General features: G+C 29.4%; 1 long non-coding RNA gene across 1 annotated transcript; it reads right to left on the bottom strand.

Annotated features, from left to right (window-relative positions):
* Positions 1-5,612: 5,612 nt before the first annotated feature.
* On the bottom strand, positions 5,613-7,929 carry LOC132746092 (uncharacterized). Its single transcript, XR_009627943.1, has 3 exons — positions 7,823-7,929; positions 6,554-6,620; positions 5,613-6,085 (listed from the first exon to the last, which is right to left on the bottom strand). It is a non-coding gene; the product is annotated as an uncharacterized LOC132746092 (long non-coding RNA).
* Between the last annotated feature and the right edge of the window lie 677 nt (positions 7,930-8,606).

The following is an 8,606-nucleotide window of genomic DNA, read 5'->3' as shown; positions in this document are numbered from 1 at the left end:
ATAATTAACATTGTTTTCACTAACAATTTCTCAACTACGCACCTCTTGAAGCAATTTTTTCATTTTTCAAACACAAGACTTCTCGCATCTTCTTAAGCAATTATTACTGCTCAACGCTTCTAAGCACATATGAAATTGTATTCAATGACACTTTCTCGAATAGCGTTAAAGAATGCTCACAATAAAGCATATATAACATCGTCTTTACTGAACTATTTTCAAACTACATATAGCAACGTTCATTGCTCATCCCTCAAAACATAGTTAACATTGTTTTCACTGACAATTTCTCGAACAACCGTAAAAATACTCATTGATCATTTTCCAAAACATAGTGTACAGTACATTGTGTTCACCGAAAAATTCATGAACTTCTATAAGCAATGCGCTCTGCTCTTCTCACAAAACATTTTTATCATAATTTTAATGGAGACTTCTTGATAGATAATTAGTAATGTTTACTGCTAAACTCTAAAACACAATTAACACTGCTTTCACTCAATAACCTTGAACACCTGTGAGAAATGCACAATAATCTCTCAAAGCGTATTCAATATTGTGCTCAACAAAAATGTTTATATTTTAACAACGTCCGCTGCTCATCTCTCAAAGGATTTTTTATATTTTTATCACTGAAAAAAGTAACAAAGCTACCGTATAAATAATGCTCACTGCTCATCTTTAAAATGATATTAAATATTGTTTTCAACGAAAATGTGTCCAACTACCGTTAGCATCTCTCAAAGGGTATTCAATATTGCTGATATAGCGGTTCTTGTAAGATAAGGTCGAGAAGCATATTTTCTAGTTCATGCATATGGACACTTAATTTTTCGATGAAGAGAGAAACCGATGAGAAATAATGGTTATATCTTATTCTTATCACCTGGTTTTGATAACGAGTGTGGTAAATAACTGTCTATTTTCGAAGTCACTAAATTTAGATTGTTAATCATATGACGGAACAGACAATTAATGCATTATTGATGTTTTCAAGGAAATATTTATATCTATGAAGTGTTATAATTTGTCAATTTAAAGTTGCATGTCGTATATTATAACAATGGCTGTAACAAAATGTTCGTTCAACACATTTAATTTCCCCAGGCCAGTTTTGTAAAACAAAAATAACTGATGGAAATATTTTATGCAATGATTGTTAACTGGTATTTTTTACAAACTGCTTACGTTATTGTATATATGTCGATTAAGATGTTTGATACTGATATTCATAGCAGACACTTTAGAGGTCAATTGTGCCTCAGATATGCTATCTTTTTTTTATCTCACAAACTTTTAATTTTGGTATCTTATTACAGTTTCCAAAGCATTACTCATTGACCATATAGATGAACTAATAGTTATTTCTGTTGTTATGTTGGCAATTACTTTAATTATTATAGAAATAAGTATTTTGAATGGAAGTCAAAATACTTCTTTGTTTACATTTTGCTACTTTTTGATACACACAAGTTCAAAGCTACTTTCTTCAATTGTTAAATATCTTACATGCTCTAAATCCATTATTAAACATTTTAAATCTATTTTTGACGTATTTAAAGAAAGGAAAAATACGGACGTCTGAGACATAATGTACATCTTAAAGTATAAGCAGTATTTAGTTATGTATTCTGATCATATATTTGTTTTTATACTTTAAATGCTTACCAATTTTATAGTATTGTATAGAGATAAGCTTAAAATGCATTAAAATATGCAGTGAATCTGATACTTAGAAATTAATGTTGAAATTTTACATAATACTGTATAAAGTATTGTCTAATACTCCAAATAAAGTTCACATATTTTAAATCTATACAATAATATTGTAAGGTTTGTTACTAAAAATATGAGATGATCTCCCATTTACTATCCTACTCAATCGTCCTTTATTTATTATTCTCATCTTAAAATTTAAGCAAAGAAACCTTGAAACCAAAAGTAAAGCAATAAACCATGACTTTGAAATAGAAACAAAAAATCTAACATGCGTTTAACGTACTGTACGATTTTAATGATGTAGAATAATGGTTCTATTTCTGGGTAATTGGTGTTTATTTTCAACTTTCATTCATTTAATTTTTTTTGCATTGCTCAAAGCTGTTCTTAATACTGAGATAAGTATTTTTAAGGACTTACAATGCTGTGAAATTGAAATAGATAAAAACAAAACATCACTCAAAAATGTACCATATACTCGATAATTTTGGACAATATCCATGTGCTTCTTGTCTAAAACTTATTGCCAATTAACTCTTCATCAAATCACTGGTGGAAAGAACTTCTATAATTGGCATCTTAATGAAATCAGTTCAAGTATGAAAAGCAATTTTGCACTGCACTGTTTGATCTTTTATATTTTGATGGTCATATTTATGTGAATCCTCTTATGAAAATTAAAAGATTACATAGAATAGAGCATGTGGTATTTGTTTTAGATTTTTTTAAAATTTTATATTAACGTAAGTAAAATATAGTATCACAATGATTTGTTTTATATAAAGCAATAAGAGTTGAAAAAGGAAGCACAAAAAGGAGTTTTGATATGTCAAAGTGAATGACAGTTTAGTATCACAAACATATCAAGATCGAATGGAACCGTCGACATAGTTTACGACAATGATCGATATCAAAATCAGACTACATACGATTCTGATTTTCCTAATTCTATCTTTGAGGCAAATCATTATTAGTTTCTGTTCTTTTTATCAGGTTAAGGTTTAGGCTACTGCTACTGTCATAGGGCCAAGTCAATATCCATATTTATACAATGGTACAAGGTTTCGTACCTTACGTTTGAGTGGTCAAAGTTGTAATGTGGCATTGCCATTCATCTTCGCCTCGAGAAAACAAATCCAATTTATGATAAGATATTTTAATTCAAACCATACAATTTCGAAATCATAATGGACATATTTAAATGGAAGTTCATTTTTATGTAAAAGAAATAAGCTGATCAATTAATTATTTGCATATATTTCAAGCAATAATTATGTTTATGATGTTTTGTTTCTGTATCTCTATTAAAATATCCTTGCTTCAAATAAACGATAAATTCCAAGGGTCTGCTTGTTCATATGTCTAATTGATTTCATTTCTGTAAGTTAAGTATGTTTAATGTTTAATTAATTTTTGGTTGCCTAGAAGGCCCTCGGTGTTGTGTTTTAGAGTGAAATACGCAATTTATTCATTGATATTTTTTTCTGAGACACTTTTCATTTCACAAATTGCTTCAAGATTATACACTGTCAATTTTATTACTAGATTTTGATAAAATATATCTTTGCTATGTATCTAGTTACTACTCGATTCGTTTCCCAGTTCCTGATATATCATTAATCGAACGCACCTCTGTACGTGACAGCATGATAAAAATCTGTTCACGAACAAAACAACTACATTCAGTATGGCTTCGTTATCATTGACCTTTCATGATGAACAGAAAAAAGATAGTATGATAAACTGTGTTTCTCTATTGCATAAGATAAACTTTTGTACGAAATAGTCAAAGACTTTTCTGTTTCACGCGAGAAGCAAGTTCACATGCGTTGATATTGTGAGCAACAGTATATGAGTATGATTTTCAATTGGTATTTATAATTCATCCACATTTATTATGGTATTATTGAATGAAAATACAATGATAATCGTATTTGAAATATTTTGAGCAAAGGAAAGGATAAACGCTTGCATTTTCAATTTTTCTTTAGATATACTCGTGATGTCAAAGATACATATACATACATTATAGCATACAAATAATACATTTTTGCGATTGAAAATCAAGACAGATGAAAGAACCTCTCAAATGTTGTAGCCGTCACACTATCTATTCATTTTTCATTTAGGCCAGTAAGTGAAAAGATTATTTTTATTCAAAATGACGTGATGTGACCACTAACTATATTGTGTTCTTCTTGATAAAACACGGACAGATTCAACAATGGTATAAAATAAAAATATAGATTTTAGATGAGCGACATCAAAACACGGTATCTTGGCAATGAAACAGGCGGAAGTGATTTTTTATACTTCCGGTTACATCGCAACAGAGATCTTATCTATTTTAAACGCAGTGACCTTTTTCCCTTCTCATTTTTATTTATGTAACTGGACTGACAACGTCAACATTGAACAGTTACCATTTTCAGTCCGACAAAAATCGATGCATTAAAGGCAAGTCGACACGAACTAAAACTAGAATCATTTCATATAATTTGCTGCTTCTATTGTTTCAAAATTTTCTGAAATGGCCTAGACCGTGAAACTCAGATTTTAGGGACACATAAACTAAGTCTTATCAGACCATCTCCAGACAATTTTATTAGTAAATTTAGTATTTTTCTCTGAGGTCAAAAATTCCTTTTCTTTACTCTCTTGTATGATTTGCTATTATGATTGTAATTTATGCGTGCAAACTGATCACTCGTTCCATACGCACAACAAATACTGAAATATAGCCTTCGGTAATTCTTACATGGGCCTTTGAGCCCATATGGTTAAGATTGCCGTATTTATACCATTTGCATCTAACGGCAATTGTTTAGAATTTTGGAGCTATGTCACAAAGCTAATCAGTTGGCTAAGATGTCCCCGCTCGCGAATTAAAAATTGCACGAAGGGTCCGTGTATTAAAAATTTCCAAGAGTTTTAACATACAAACAACAAAAACAAAAAAAATACAAAAAACGTTCCTTTTAATACATAAAACCTTAGAAACAAACATGCAAAGCTTGTATTTATCACAACCCAAAAAAGAAACAACGCTTTGGTTCTCATTAAAGGTCACTCTGATTATTTTTTTCATTTTTAGGACAAAGAAAAATTCGTGTCCATTGACTCATCCAAAAGTTGTTTGCGTAATAGATATATAAAGAACGTAACAGCATAGTTGGAATACAAATACGTAGGAATATCACCACTGTAGGCCTGTAACATTTAAATGTTAAATTGTATATTGATATATATTACAACGCAATAGAAAGATGTGTTTACTAACATTGCGCGGAAATGCAATTTCCATGACGTAATTCTTGTTTATTGACCGTCACAACTGGCTTTGTATGTCGTGAAAGTATTGATTTGTATGTCATGCATAAATCTTAAAATGATTTTTTAGTTTGTTGTTTTGACCACTGCTTTGCCTATATAATAAGTGTAATGGTGATCTTCATTGCCCTATCTGTTTAATGGGGCTGAGAAAGGGAAGGGTGGGGTGATATGAACCATGTTTGAATTGCAAATTTAGAATATCTAGTTTTTGCAGTGACATCATGTAAAGAAATAAATTATGTTCAAAAAGATATTCAAATAAGATGAATTCCACTGTCTTTTTTTTGCTCGCTTGTGTTTTGTTGAAAATTATGTTTAATTAATTTTTTACATGTATTTAATTAATTTATTATATTTTTACATATATTAGATTAATTTTATCAAAGTTTTACATGTATATTATTGATTCTAGTACTTTAAAACGTATTTTAGTTGGTTTTAATATTTTTACGACATATGTTTTTTAATTGTGTCTAAAACTTTTTCCCTTTATTTAGTTGATTTTAATACTATTACTTTTCTATTAATGGGGAAAGAGAAAATATAAACACCACTGGTATTTTCTATTGTTTATTTTCAATAATTGTTGAAGACTGAGGACCCGATCTGGTTTCAAAATATAAGAAAAATACAACAGCTTACATGTAAAAATACAAGGGTTTAAATACGTAATTTTAAAGGTAAATACTACGAATGTATTAAATATATTCAAATCATTGACAATAAAACATTGCTTAAAATCTTTGGTTTAGTTTTTTTTATTTCAATTGTTCTAAATATAACGATAAATAATGGTGGAATGATTCACTGAATTAAATAAAATGTATAAAAAAGCAGGTCAGTCTCCATTACTCACTTTGTTTCCATAACAATGTCTTTTTCTTTTTTTGACTGATTGTATATATAATAGTTTTACATTTTTTAACATCTAATAAGCAAGTCATCGTTATGAACCCATGACCCAGAGCTTGCCTTTAAGTAAAATATTGAAGTGACAAAAATGTTTGTGGTGTTATCTCTCTATCTTTGTGTCCTGAAATAAAAAAAACATACAAGCTTGATTGTTTTAACATCTTCAAATAGAGTAAGTTTAAAACAAAAACAAAATATGCTCTTTCTTATGATGTAAAATGTTCTGACAGAATTCGTTTTGAACTATGATATAGATCTGTGACCTGTGAAAAAAAGGAGAAAAGCGCTAAGATGTTTTTGATTTTTTAAGTCCTTTTTCAATTCTAACAATTGTCTCAGCATAAGGAACTTGATTTATATGATCAAATTTAATATCGATTTAAGCATAAAGTATCATAAAAGCTAAAGAAGTTGAAATGATCCGTAAGATAGATCGTCATTCGAAACCGACTCAAAAGTAAATGGAATATATGAAAAAAAAATACACTTTTTTTTATATCGTTTAAATATCAAACATGTAAAATAAGCAAATCTATCATTTTTGATATTATAACTTATAATCTAATGTAATAGTTATGGTATAAATTACCATCTACTGTAACCTGTGACGCTTCATATCGCGACCAAGCCATCTCAAAAATAAATAATCATCGAACCTGAAAAAAAAGAAGATTACTATTTCTTTATCTTTTATCACATGCCAAAATTGCCTTCCGTTAAGAGAGATTGATATGCTTGGTTAGCTGGTATAAGACTGAGACAAACTGACGTAAGGTTTAGTCATCTGTTGCTATGTTGAATTATTTACATTTAGTTAGGTTATGTCAGAATTATGTTCTATTCCATAATATGTAATGTTCATTCAAGATGATATCCTGTTGAGTCAAGATTGCATCATTTTGAGTAAAAAAAGGACATGAAGAGGGTCCTTCAATTTCGCCAATCTGAAATAAGCTGGATGAAATTGACATATTTTATAGAATTGGAGCATTGTTAGTTAAATGACATTTCCGCTAGTCTAAATGGCGTTATGTTGAGTAAAATTGGAACTGTGTAAAGCAAACGTATCATAATTGCTTGGTGAGTTAATATGTTAAAGTTTGTGGTTTTAAAGGCATTAGGTTTGGTCAAGGTGAGTACAAGAGTGAGTGAAATTGGCATTATGAAGAGTTAAAATGACATAATGTTTGTTCAATCAAGTTTTATTTTTACATTTTGTCCACTTTCCGTAACTAGTATGTAAAGAAAATTTGGTATTACGTTTGGAACAATTTGATACTATGTTTGAACAAATAAACAATTTGATTCAACCAATTTGCTTTCTTACCCAGCAGAATGCTTATTTGAGTCAACCTAACACCAAAAAGACCAGAACTTTATCTAACTTAACCTATAGAGCCGATTACCATAGTTACCATGCTACACCCTCTGACGTCACATATAGCTATACATTATAGAGATATAGTGAAGTATAACAAAACAAATGCCAAATACTATTGCGTAAACATACTATTCTGTCAGTATTGAGAGACAAAAATGGTGTCACTAAGACCTCTTGCAATTTAATCAAATTGCAAAAAAGAAATTTCCATATGAATTTCTTTTAACTTTACAATAATCATAGATTTGAAAGAAATATATCATGACTTAGTCAGTCAATTTTACATCCGATATAATAATCTCCTGCTTTTGTTGTTGTTATATGTCGGTTATTTCGTTTTTACCATAAATAACAATTTTTTAATTTTTTTTATCGAAATTAGATTCTGTGTTTAAGATATAATACACATGTGAGAACACGCAAAGTAATTAATAAATGGATAAATGATATAAATAATAAATGAATATGTATACATACGTGAAACCATCAATTCCTGATGATCGTTTTTTTACACTGGCCGGAAAACTGTCATACGCCCAAGGGTCAAGTAGATTCGTGCATTCTGGAGGGCAAGGGTGTCCGCTGAAAATGACATGATATAAAAACAATAAGTACTGACAAAATGATTGAACATATGCATCATTCTTAATTTTCTACAATTCTTCAATCTGAAATCTCATTCGATGGATATTTATTGCATTTCTATCGAAATTAGATACATACAGACGTGTGTTTCGTAAGTCTGGTTAAAGGGTTTTGTTACGATATGTTTGGAAATTATGTGTACCAAATAAATTGGATAGCATATCCTTATTGGTGATGACCTACGCTATAAGATGTTTCTAAGTGCTAAGAAATTAATACTGAAACCAACTTTAATGGATATGAGAACTTTTCTCTTTAAAACATTTTTTCTCATTTACATATCAAACATAAATCATTTCTACTAGCTTTACTTCAGTTAAAGAACATAAGCATCATTTTTATAATAAATAAAGTTATATTTACATAGGATAAAGGTTAACCTGATTTAAATATAATGTAAATAAAAAATCCTTGACATGTGAAAAAAAATTTTAATAAAAGGGAAAATTTTTCTTTCCACACATAATTTGAAAATTTCATATTCATAAAATACGCTGAACATATCCTTTGGGGCAAATTTTTTATAAAATTGGGATCAAATTTCTAGAATCTGTTTTTTGATCTTTCCCCTTTTAAACTGGTTTTACAGCTTGGTCCCAAAGGGGCCCGCTTTCAA

The sequence above is a fragment of the Ruditapes philippinarum genome, unplaced genomic scaffold, assembly GCF_026571515.1.
Source record: "Ruditapes philippinarum isolate M1 unplaced genomic scaffold, ASM2657151v2 ctg8157_1_1_1_1, whole genome shotgun sequence".
Classification (NCBI taxonomy): Eukaryota; Metazoa; Mollusca; class Bivalvia; order Venerida; family Veneridae; genus Ruditapes; species Ruditapes philippinarum.
The sequence above is the reverse complement of the archived record's forward strand: the minus strand, read 5'-3'. Positions and strand labels throughout refer to the sequence as shown.